We start from the raw sequence: 11,166 nt of genomic DNA, 5'->3' as shown, positions 1-11,166 counted from the left end.
ACGAAAGGAGACTATTGCAGAAATAGGACTCTCTCTGGTTTATTACAGTAATTAGATGCTGAGTAGTGAATGAAGCAGAAGATTGCAAGAAGATAAAGGCAATACTTGCAGGAACTGAACATCGTCACAAAAAAATGAATTCTCTGAGTTCTGCCAAAGAATCCCTGTGCAGTAGCATATAAACCACTGAAAACTTTTCCACAGGTGGCCACTAATGTGTATGTCTCATTTTCGACAATGCTTAAGCTATGCAGCCTCAGTTGGGACTCCATTCATAGCAGGGCGTGCATTCACAACAGCTGCAATTCAAGCCAACTGGAACTGTGCTTTGAACATAAAAAGTCCTGATATGAAATACCAGCTCTTAGGTGGCTTGAATAAGCACACCCACAATTAGGGGATACTCGATAATTTTGACTGTAGATCATCTATGTCTTGGTTCTCCAGCCATAAAATGACATCACACCCATGGTGATACTAGAAGATTAAAAAATATATCCTTTCAAAGATTTATTATTTGTATTATCACAGTACCTAAAAGCTTGCACATGGACTGACCATGTTTGGTATTCTACAAATGTGTAAGAAAAAGGCATCCCTGCCTTCATAGCATAAATTAAAACCATGAGGTAACAGATGGTATGACAGAAGAAAGACAATGGAACAGTACTGTCTGCTGGTTTGCTTCAGCACACCTGTGCCTCAGCACCTATGCTCATAATTTTTTTTTCAGATAAAACAGAAAAAAACGCTTTCAAGAGAAGGCTTAAAAGATACAGATACTGTAGTAAGACCCAGAAAAAAATATCTGTACAGCCTGTGCACTATGCTATACAGCCTGTGCTCTGTACATTTTGATGAATGCAGTCTCTTTCAAAAAGTCAGTGCTGTGAACTGCCAGTGAATCTGTTTTAAATAATGCTGAGTGCTGGAGAGGTTGCCTCCATACAGAAATGATCCCATATTAAGAGGTAAAAAACCTGTCTACATATACTACGGAAGGACATGGCAGCTTGAGTTTTCCACCTAAAACAAAACAAAGTCTCTATTATAGTTATTTGTTTATTCTCTGTACTGCTGCCTGGCCAACCCAGTCAGATGTGAAGAGCCCACTCTCTCAGGCCCTAGGAATACAAGCTATAGGGATTGCTCTCACCACCGGTACCTTATTAAGTGATGGCTTTCCCAGGTCATTTGAAAGGTAATCACTTCTCTTAATTTTAAAGGAAAAGTTGTTCTGAATCTGCTGATCTCTGCAAAGTGAACAAGCAGTCCAGAGAATTTAGTAATCAGCTGGATTTTATACATATTTTCAAAGTATTGCAGGTGTCTGCTGTGGGAGCAATCTGCGGACTCCCTTGAAAAGTTCATGGAAATGTATTCCTTCAAGTCATTACCCAGCCTTTCTCCCTACCCTCTACCATTTCAGGACAGGAGTACATATACAGCTCTCTCTTTTCCTTGGCATCTGGACAACTCTTCTACTGTCACTGCCCTGTAGTCCTCAGCTGGCATAAGAATTCCAAAATAAATGAGCGTGTTGTAATCAGGAGAAAAATATTGTGTCCTTGTGGTGTTGATGTTTTTGCAGCTCAGCTTCTCAATGGCCACCACAAGTTGAGCTGCATATTTCTTTACAAAAATATGCTTGCATCGGTAACTTGGCAGGCCACTCACTGAATAGGCATTTAGCTACCTGTTTACTGTCGCCAACAAAGTTCAGTTGATGAAATAGGGGCGAAGAGGCACCCTGAAAAACAGCACACGTTTAGCAAGTCGGCGGCCAGTCTTTACGGCAAGCAGACTTGTACTGCAGATCTGGTGGCCAAGAGGCTTTCACAAGTTTCTGTGAAACCCAAAAGCTAATAGCAAGAGCAAAATAGAACAGAACGTCTTTAAAGAGACAAAGATACTGACTAAATATCTAAGTTTAACCATGTTTCAAGAAATCACATAAGCAAAATAAGCCTCAGTGGGTAATTTACAAACCTGCCTCCAGGCAACTAAAGAAGAACATGAGCCAATACTCAAAACCAGCAAGGAAGTACTTAAAGGTGTGTGGCTGTGTGCAGTCACACAGCCCGAGGGAACGCATTACCCAGAGAACTGAAAGGGCCAGGATGGCATTTTTAAAGCACTCACTGTCAGCTTAGCTCTGCCAACTTTATCTCCTGCCAAAGCACATCCAAAAAGGCAGGTCTTACCTGTGTTCATCTCCCAGAACCAACACTCTTACTGGGGCCATTCAACTTCCAGTATCTGTCACTTCTTTCAAAAAGTGTCTCAATGTCATTTCCAGTAAAACTGGATGCACAAATCCAGGTTTTTTTTAATCTCCCAATTTGTTTTAATCTGTAGCCTCAGTGCTCCTGCAAGTGTTTTTGCCTGCCCCCCATCAATTCACACCAAAACCACCTTCAAAGTACGCTAATTTGCACTTCCAGCCCATGCCTTCTTGCCAGCCTAGAGGGTGCAGGTAGAGCCAGAGCTCTATTTGTTCAGGTTGGAAGATTTAAGTCATGACCACTCATGCTACCCATAGTTTTCCAATGGCCTTTCAGAGGTCACAGGGGAAGGACAAGCTCTGTGGCCATAGACTGGGGCAAAGTCAGCACCAGGAGCTGGAGGAGATGCTCCCACACCCGGGCGGGCACTGCCCAGATGGCAACGTCACCACCGTCCGGGCAGTACTCACTCCTGACTAATGACAACCCAGCTGATCAGACTACCAACTCACTCCTCAAACTGTTGAAGCAGCACACAAGTGTTAGTGCACTGCTGCGCTGGGCTCTTTGCTTTCTCCAGCACAGCTCAGTGGATTAGGACAGGGACAGAAAGGCCGCAGAGGAATAGGTACAGCACAACTGCACCATTTTTTCCACAGCTGTGGATTTTTCTTTTAAAAGGGTAGTGACTGTGTGTTATGAAAGTCCACAAAATATGAAGCTAATAATAAACTGCTAAGCATCATGTGGAGTCTAAAACTGCTTAATTTCAGTGGCTGCTAACACGCAGGCTATTTAGACTCGTTAACAATGTAAACCAAAATAATTCCTGTATGAATTAAAGCATGGGAGACAAGAACTGTTACACCAGCAGGAGTAGCTAAATTATGCTGAAAATATGTACACCAAATGTACATGGTGACATTGGCTCTTTTCCCACAAATTTCACATAAAAGAGAATTGCCATACTGTACCATCCAGTATGAAAAAGCATTCAATAGATATTTTTTCATTTAAAGAATAAGCCAACACAAGAGACATTTTCCAGAGGTAAAGTTCAATCCATCCTTCAGTTTTTCTTATAACTTTGCACATAGCCTTAAAAAAACCCCAAACCAGACTTGGACACGCAAATTCGGCTGAAGTGTGACCACCTGAATTGATTTTTCCTTTAATGACTTCATCTTTATTCATTTCCCTCAACTTTCACAGAAATTATGCGTGCGCATGAATAATGCATACACAGGGCCAAACACAAACTATTTTGAGAGCACAGCTCCTCCTAAATTTTTTCATGGGAATACATACTGTGGTATATGTATCTGATGGTACATCAAATACACTTTTAGAGTTCATCATAACTCACATTTTTTGTTTTTCCATACTTAAAAAAAGGTATTGGGAGGCAAACAATTTATTACACACACACACACACACACCCCATCTAATAAGAAATATGAATTTAGAGGGGCAGTTCAGTGCAAAGGGCCAATCAATCTTCAGCAAGTTTCTCCAAAAATTAATTGTACTCCCCATTTCTACACAAAACTGCTCCAGTACCAAGACACAGGGTCTCACAATGCAGTTTCTTTTTGATTTTGTTGTTGGGACACCTTTACAATCTGAAGCACCCTTCTCAAGAACAGACATACTGAACAGGAGCTAACAGCCCTTAGTCATCTCTTGGTTAAATGAACTAGAAAGAGTTGCCTAGGTATCTTGCTCTAAGGAATGTCTTCCAGTCCTTGAATCATTCTTACAAATCTCTGCTGATACTTCTGAACCTTTCTGAAGTCTGACTTCCAGAACAGATGAAATACTTGCATTAGTATGGATCTGTATGTGGTAAATCTGGTCATTTGGCAAAGAATTACAGTTAAAATAATGGGTTAAACCCGAAATAGAGGAGACAGTTAGCAAGAAAAATACCAGTGAAAGACATTTGTTTGTCTCTTCAAAAGATTTTTAACATGAAAGCTGAAAACTAGATTATTGCCTACTTGGAATAAAATCAAGAGCTGATGCTCAGTACAGCTGCATTCTCTCCAGCTTTCATGGCTTCAGTGGATGCTCGAATGAATCTTCAGTTTGTTTTTAAAATTAATTGCCAAAACGAAAATATTTTTCCTCAGCATTGGTTGAACTGATTTTCTGTAAACTGATTTAGCAAATAATATGGAACATGTTGAAAGTGAAATAATAAAGCTATCTGTCACAAAAACAATGGACCTCTCATCATCTTGCACATTAGTGGCCCAACAGTATGGATCTCATTTACTTCATACTTGCTCCAAAGTGAAAGCTATCATCAAGTACGTAAAGGATGTTCTATTCATAAATGGTAACTACATTTCCTTGAACATAATTTTATTCAATGGATTTAAAAAATACAATATTGGACACTGGACGCAATCTCTGCAGAACATAGGAGATCAGTGAGTGCATGGGATAAATTTTCTTCGGTGTTGCCCCTTTCCCCAATATTGCGGGAGTCTGCTGATTTACTTTAAGCAAAAATATTACCATAAAAACTCCAGCTGAGTAAATGGGCTTTTCAAAGCTTGTTGCATTATTTTACCTACATTCTTACCCAAATCCTACCTTGACAGATGCAGATAGAAGAACTATGGTCTTTGAGTAAGTCCCGAATTGTATATATTCATCACGTATTTGTATTTTAAAAAGCAGTACAGTTTCAGTAGCCTCACCCTTTGAAAACTTGTAGGACCCAATGCCAGCATGAAGCTCGACACAGAAATAGTTACCACTTGAGCTTACACAGAAGAGAAAGCTCCATCACTTTTCAAGTACAATGCATTAATGAAGGGAGAAAGTCAACAGTGCTAAATTCATCCTGAATGTTAAAACCACAGACTGCAATGGCACTAAGGGTCAGAGATGAGTTTGGCCTTCTGTGGCTTCGGCTATCTAATTTAATTAACATTTACGTTCTAAAAAAACCCCCATTTGCAAGTACTAAGTAATATGGTAAATATGGAACAAATTATCAGCAACAGCAGGGGAGATTTAAAATATGCATCTTGCGTTTGGAGTCACTCAGAAACCTGTGGTGATGCCATCACTCAAACAGAGTAATCTTTATGAGTTTAACTTTGCCAAGAATGCATGTGCAAACCATCACCCAGCGACTCACCCGCACAGAGGACACACCAGCTGCCCTTGGCTGTGGAACTGCCCAGCCACGCGGACCCGTGCCTGAATGCTCTTGCACAGGAGGTGTCTCCCAGCCACTTAGGGCCGTGCTTTTCAATCTCTTCCGATTTGAAAACCCTCACCGCTTTTCTAAGGCGTGACGCGGATCCCTGTGTGGTGGAGCTGAAGGGTGGCGATGGCTGCAGGCTGCAGCCTGGGGGGCTCAGGGCGGCCATGAGGCAAAGGCCTGTCCCCGCCACTAGTGCCCCAGCCCAGCCCTCAGCGCCCCGCTTGCCTCAGAGCCCCGAAAGCGACCAGTACCTGAGAGGTGACAGCGACTGTCGGTGGCTGGCGTAGAGGAGGTGATCCACGCGGGCTGGGGCACCATGTCTGGGTGGGGACCTGCCATAACGTCGCGTCAAAGGGCCCAGGGGCTGTGGAAAACATCGGGCGGGTTTTTTTCATCGCCCTCGTTTATGACCCCTTGGGTGTTTCCCCCCTCCGGCCGCAGAGCACCGTAGGCCGTTACCTCAAGGGCAGGGCACCCCCAGGCGAGCCTGGAGGCCGCCATTACCTCAGGCTGCCCAGGAGAGGGCGCCGCGCGGCGGCGGCGAGACGCCATTTTGGGCGGCCGTGTGGGGCGGTGCGGGGGGGCGCGGTGCGGGGGGGCAGTGCCGCCCGGGCAGCGAGCCCCGGCCCGGTCCCCGAAGCACAGGCGGGCCATCGGGCAGCCAGAGCGAGTGGCACCGGGCAGCCTCGGCGCGGCCGAGCGCCCACCTGGCCCGCCACAGCACGCAGCGTTTTCCCGCCATCACAGCACACAGCGTTTTCCCGCCATCACAGCACACAGCGTTTTCCCGCCGTCACAGCACACAGCGTTTTCTCGCCGACACAGCACACAGCGTTTTCCCGCCGTCACAGCACACAGCGTTTTTCCGCCGACACAGCACACAGCGTTTTCCCGCCGTCACAGCACACAGCGTTTTCCCGCCACCGCGGGCTCGGCAGCGTCAGGGCTTGGGGCTGCTGAGGTGTGAACCTGCACAGCCGCAGCGCTGCCCCAAAGTGGTGAAGTTAATGAGGACGAACTGACTTAGGCTGTTAAATATATATCAATGAAAAATACCGGTAGTGTTGCAAGGGGTGTTAGGTTGGCATGGAGGATGATGTGGGTATTTGTGATATGCAGCAAATGCAAAAGACGGGATAGGAGGTTGTGACTGAGCTCCCAGCTCAGCTCTTGTTGGCGTCAGGGGAAGCTCTGGGTGCGCAGGGGGGGCTTGGGGCGAGCCCTGGCGCTCGCAGCAAAGCAGGAGCACGGGGCAGGAGGAGACCACTGCTCTCTTTGCTGCCTGTACTGAAGGACAGAGCTGCAAAGCTGAGCAGCACGAACCAGCATGATTTAGCAGAACCACCAGCCTTTGTAGTGACTTTTTGTAAAATTCCCACCTCTGGTGTCTGAGGGAGGGTGAGGCACGCGCGGTGCTTGGCAGTCATTGACGGGCTCCCTCGGCACCTGCCCGCTGCCCTCCTGTGCGGCACAGCCAGGGCTGGTTACCTGCTCGCTGCCTGCGGGGACGGGCTGCGGAGGGTGCTGCCGGGAGGGAAATGCGGCCAAGCCGCAGGGGGACGCATCCCGGCTGGGGCCGTGAACACGTGCAAAGTGCTGCTTGCACACATCTTCCCGAATGCAAAGACAACGAGCAGCTAAGAACGGTGCAGGGGTACGGCCACCCCTGCAAGACGGGGCGAGGGGCCGGCGGCGCTCCGTGGCTGCTCTGACAGAGTCCCTGGAACAGCCCGCTGCGGCTGAGCCCGTGGCGGGTGCGTTTGCGCATGGTGCATCTCACATCTGGAGACAGGCGGCGCGTAGCTCGTGGGCTGGACCTGTGCCAGGGTTAAGCCCCCAGTAGTCGGAGCTGGATCCCTGGTAGCACTCGTGATGGGAGGTCAGGCGCAATGAAAGAGCTCTAGTAGTTTGAGAAGGAACACACCAGCACCTCTCCTGATGGGAGGTCAGGCGCAGTGAGCAGGAGGGCCCCCCTCGTGCTGGCAGCTCCGTTCCAGTGTTTGGCCGGACTCCAGAAGATTAAAATAGAGCCTTAGACTGTCCCCTCGGCAGCACTGCCAGCTAGAGCCCTGACAATCCTGGGGTTGTACTCAAACGTGAGTCCCTCGGGAGCGTGGGCTTTACCCTAACAGCTGAGGCACTGAGTAGGTCGAAGCAGGCAGGGTTATTGCTTTTGTGACTCAGACTCGAGGAAGAGAGGGATCAGCATGGAGCCACGAGAGAGCAGGGGATCGGAATGAAACCACAAGGCACAGAGGGGGAAGGAGCAAGTGTGCCCCAGAAGAAAGCTTAAAAATCCTTGTTCTGCTGGGGCCGGGTTTAAAGCACGTATAGCCATGAGAATTGGATGTTAAACTATTCAAGCCCAAGTTCTGATTTAGCTTCTTTCTACAACTGTTTCAGGGAAAGAGAAGATAAGCAAAAAAAAAACCCCCAAAACCCACCCCCCCAAACCCCCAGTATTTTCCTTTTGCAAACATTTTAAAAAGCAATATGGGAAAAGGCGAAGGCCATGCAGGTTCTTGTGAAGAACTCCTTGTAGGTAGAAAAGTCTTTTGTGGTCCAGAACTGATCACAGCTGAGGGGAACTAGAGCCACATTCTCATACACGTGTGACTAATGGTAAGTGCTGGAACAAGACGCCTGATTTTCAGAAGTGAGAAGCACTCCCAAGTACCACCAAACCCCACAGCAGCGGCAGATGTCGGCATTTCGTACAGAAGGGTGTTTCAACCTCGTCAACTATTACAGATTTATTTATTACCACTTAATGAAGGCATCCACACTTGAGATGTTTTGCTTCAGGATTTTCAGAAAGTGATTACAAACACTGCCAGGCAAAACATTTTGGCATTGCATTTTTTTTGGAAAATCAAATTTGGTTGAAATTGTAAAATAATTTATTTTGAAAAAAATCACATCAGTTCAGTAAAAAAAATCCCCATATCACCAAATTCAGTGATTTTATTTTTATATTTCCAAAACAAAGTATTTATATTTACTGGTATGAAAGGACGCTTAATCTTTAAATTAACTTTAATGTTAGTTTATAAAGCTCAAAAATTGCTGCTCAGTTTAGCATTTTTTCTTTAAAACTGAGTGTGTATATGAGCAGCTGAATCTACCTGAATTTTTTTCCCCTGTGTGCTTGCCATGATAAAGATGAACTTAAAATCAGAATAATTAGACCCGTTATTCACACAGGTAAGGAGCAGAAGCCCTACTGATTAATTAGGATTAATTATTTAATATTTATTAATTAAAAACTCTTAAGAAAATAGAAATATTTTAGTAAGCCTTGTCTAAATGAAAATATATTTGTTTGAAAAGAGTTTGAAAACAACAGTCTGGGGAAGAGAACGGCGAAGCTTATTAATAACATTTTTTTCTGTGTTTGCAAAACAAACAAAAACCCCAAATCAAACCCAAAGCTTTTATTTAAAGACAGAATTAAAAAATAAGTTAACAGTTTGCTCAGCGAGATGGCAGTTTATATAAGTTAATACAGTTGAATGGAGCAGCGAAATGGTTATCTTTTGCTGTCAGAAGAACGAGTCAAAAACATGCCTATAAGAGTTTGTTAGCTTCTTTCCAGTTGGTTTAAAAGCATTTCAGTAAAACAGCATAGAACACAGAGGCAATTATAGAACAGCACTGTCCTTCAAGAAACCATGGCAAAGTTGTTGCAAAGGTCTGTAGGAATTGCACTGTTCACCTACTTATCTTCTTAAATAAAGAAGAAATCTCGGCTCAGGGCAAGCAAAACATACGAACAACCAGGCTCTAAAAATGCATGGTACATGCAAAAATGCAGCAAAGTAATTTAAGTACATGCACACAAAATTCCTTCTTTGTCTTGTGGTGTTTTTTCTAATTAATTTCTTAGGTTACTGTACATGCCTAATTACTTGCATTTGGCTTGGGTTTTTTTTTTTCTTTTACTGACTTAGTAAATGTGGTAGCAATCTTAAGGTTTTGAAATTAAAAATCAAGGAATCAGAAATGACTGACAGTCACATTTTATCTTACATTTTAAGAATTACTTTGCTCTGCTGCTTAATTCCGCTTTGGCTGTGTTTTGAATAAAATATATTCCATGTGAAAATATCCACAGATAACTCCAGTAAGATGCTGTTATTCTGAAGCTTGCAATGCCTTGGCATGTCATGGCTGAAATACAGACATTTGTCAACATTTACATTACCATATATACTTGTGCACAAGATACAGCTAATCGACTGATGATTTTATAAGGATGCCAGCCAGAAAATTGTGTCCCTGCTCTGTCACAAGCTCTTTGTGTGATCTTGGGCATGTCACTTACTCCAGTTATGACATTATCTGTACAAAAGGGAGAACAGTACATGGAATGTTGAGAGGCTCAGACAGTATGGTAGTTAAAATATGGTTAGCAACCTGCCCACCTTTGAAATAAGGTAAACAGTGACCCAAAGCAGAATTCTTCCAGTTTTACTTCAGTATTCAAAATGTGGAGTTGTTCGTATTTCTCTTGCTTACATACCGTAACCTAATTTTATACTACATGGGAAATGTTGCTGTGCTTTTCTGTCTACAAGAATATGTGAAAAACAGAGGAATCACAACAAAAGACTGTGTTTCACTTTTATAAGGTAATTCCCTCAGCAGGTAATATTTGGGGTGTTTCTTGACTACAGGCAGGTTATACATATCTGCAACACGGTACTGTTGCAATGTGGCCTGGAAGCAGGGATTCACACCAGGAACGCACAGCGGATTCTGCCAGGCTGTCACTGTAAACACGCAGCCGAAAGCTGCCGAGCCCCTGCGACAGCCCTGGGCTGGGGGAGAGGACTCAGCCTGCCGGCCTGCGCGGTCGGGGTGCTGCTCACTGCCTTGATGCAAAGATGCTTGCGTGGCAGCAACTTCTGCGGTTGTAATGCATGGATTAGAAGGATGCCACTACAAATCTGACTGCCCAGATATCACTTCTGTATTAAGGCATTTACATTTATATAATTTGAGTTTCAACTTCTGTTGACTTTGATGAGAGGTTATTTTTACCCACAGACTCTGGAAGCCATGCCTATTTCATTTAGGTTTCTGAATATGTAGACCAAAGTCAAAATTTGGAGACCATATTTGAAAGCTTGGCCTTAGAAAAAGTCACTTCCCAATAAAAATAAAAGAATTCAGGGAACAACACAAACTACATTCAGATTTCCATGGATTGTAAAGCTCATATACATGGGTACTTGAAGCTAATCAAATGGAATGTATTTCAAAAAATACAGTTTAAAGATTATACACAAGTACACATGGTATTTAGGATTATGTGAATGTATACAATAGCATTTTTTTGTTAATGAGGGAGAAGACAAAGTATATAATTTTAGAAGATCACAGGAGCTGTAAGAATGCAAGAGCACTTCAAGTCTTCTAAATCTTAAAAGAGCTAGGTTTCTATGATATTAGATCAAACAAAAAAATCTATGTTAAGAACATTTTTATGACAACGATTAACTTGAATAAACCTAAGATTTCTTTTACTAACCAATCTTTTTTCTAAAATAGTATTTAATATCTGAAGTTATAAAAAATATTTGTAGTCCTGAAAATTATTTTTATTGTCTATTTTATGTACTATACATGCCTCTTTCAGGAATTATTAAAGAAGCATGAGTCATACGGCACTCATTTACTCTTGGCTCATGGCCATCCTCAATATATATTTTGCTA

This window comes from Falco peregrinus, chromosome 2 (assembly GCF_023634155.1).
Source record: "Falco peregrinus isolate bFalPer1 chromosome 2, bFalPer1.pri, whole genome shotgun sequence".
In the NCBI taxonomy this organism is placed as follows: Eukaryota; Metazoa; Chordata; class Aves; order Falconiformes; family Falconidae; genus Falco; species Falco peregrinus.
This window is presented reverse-complemented; position numbering follows the sequence as displayed.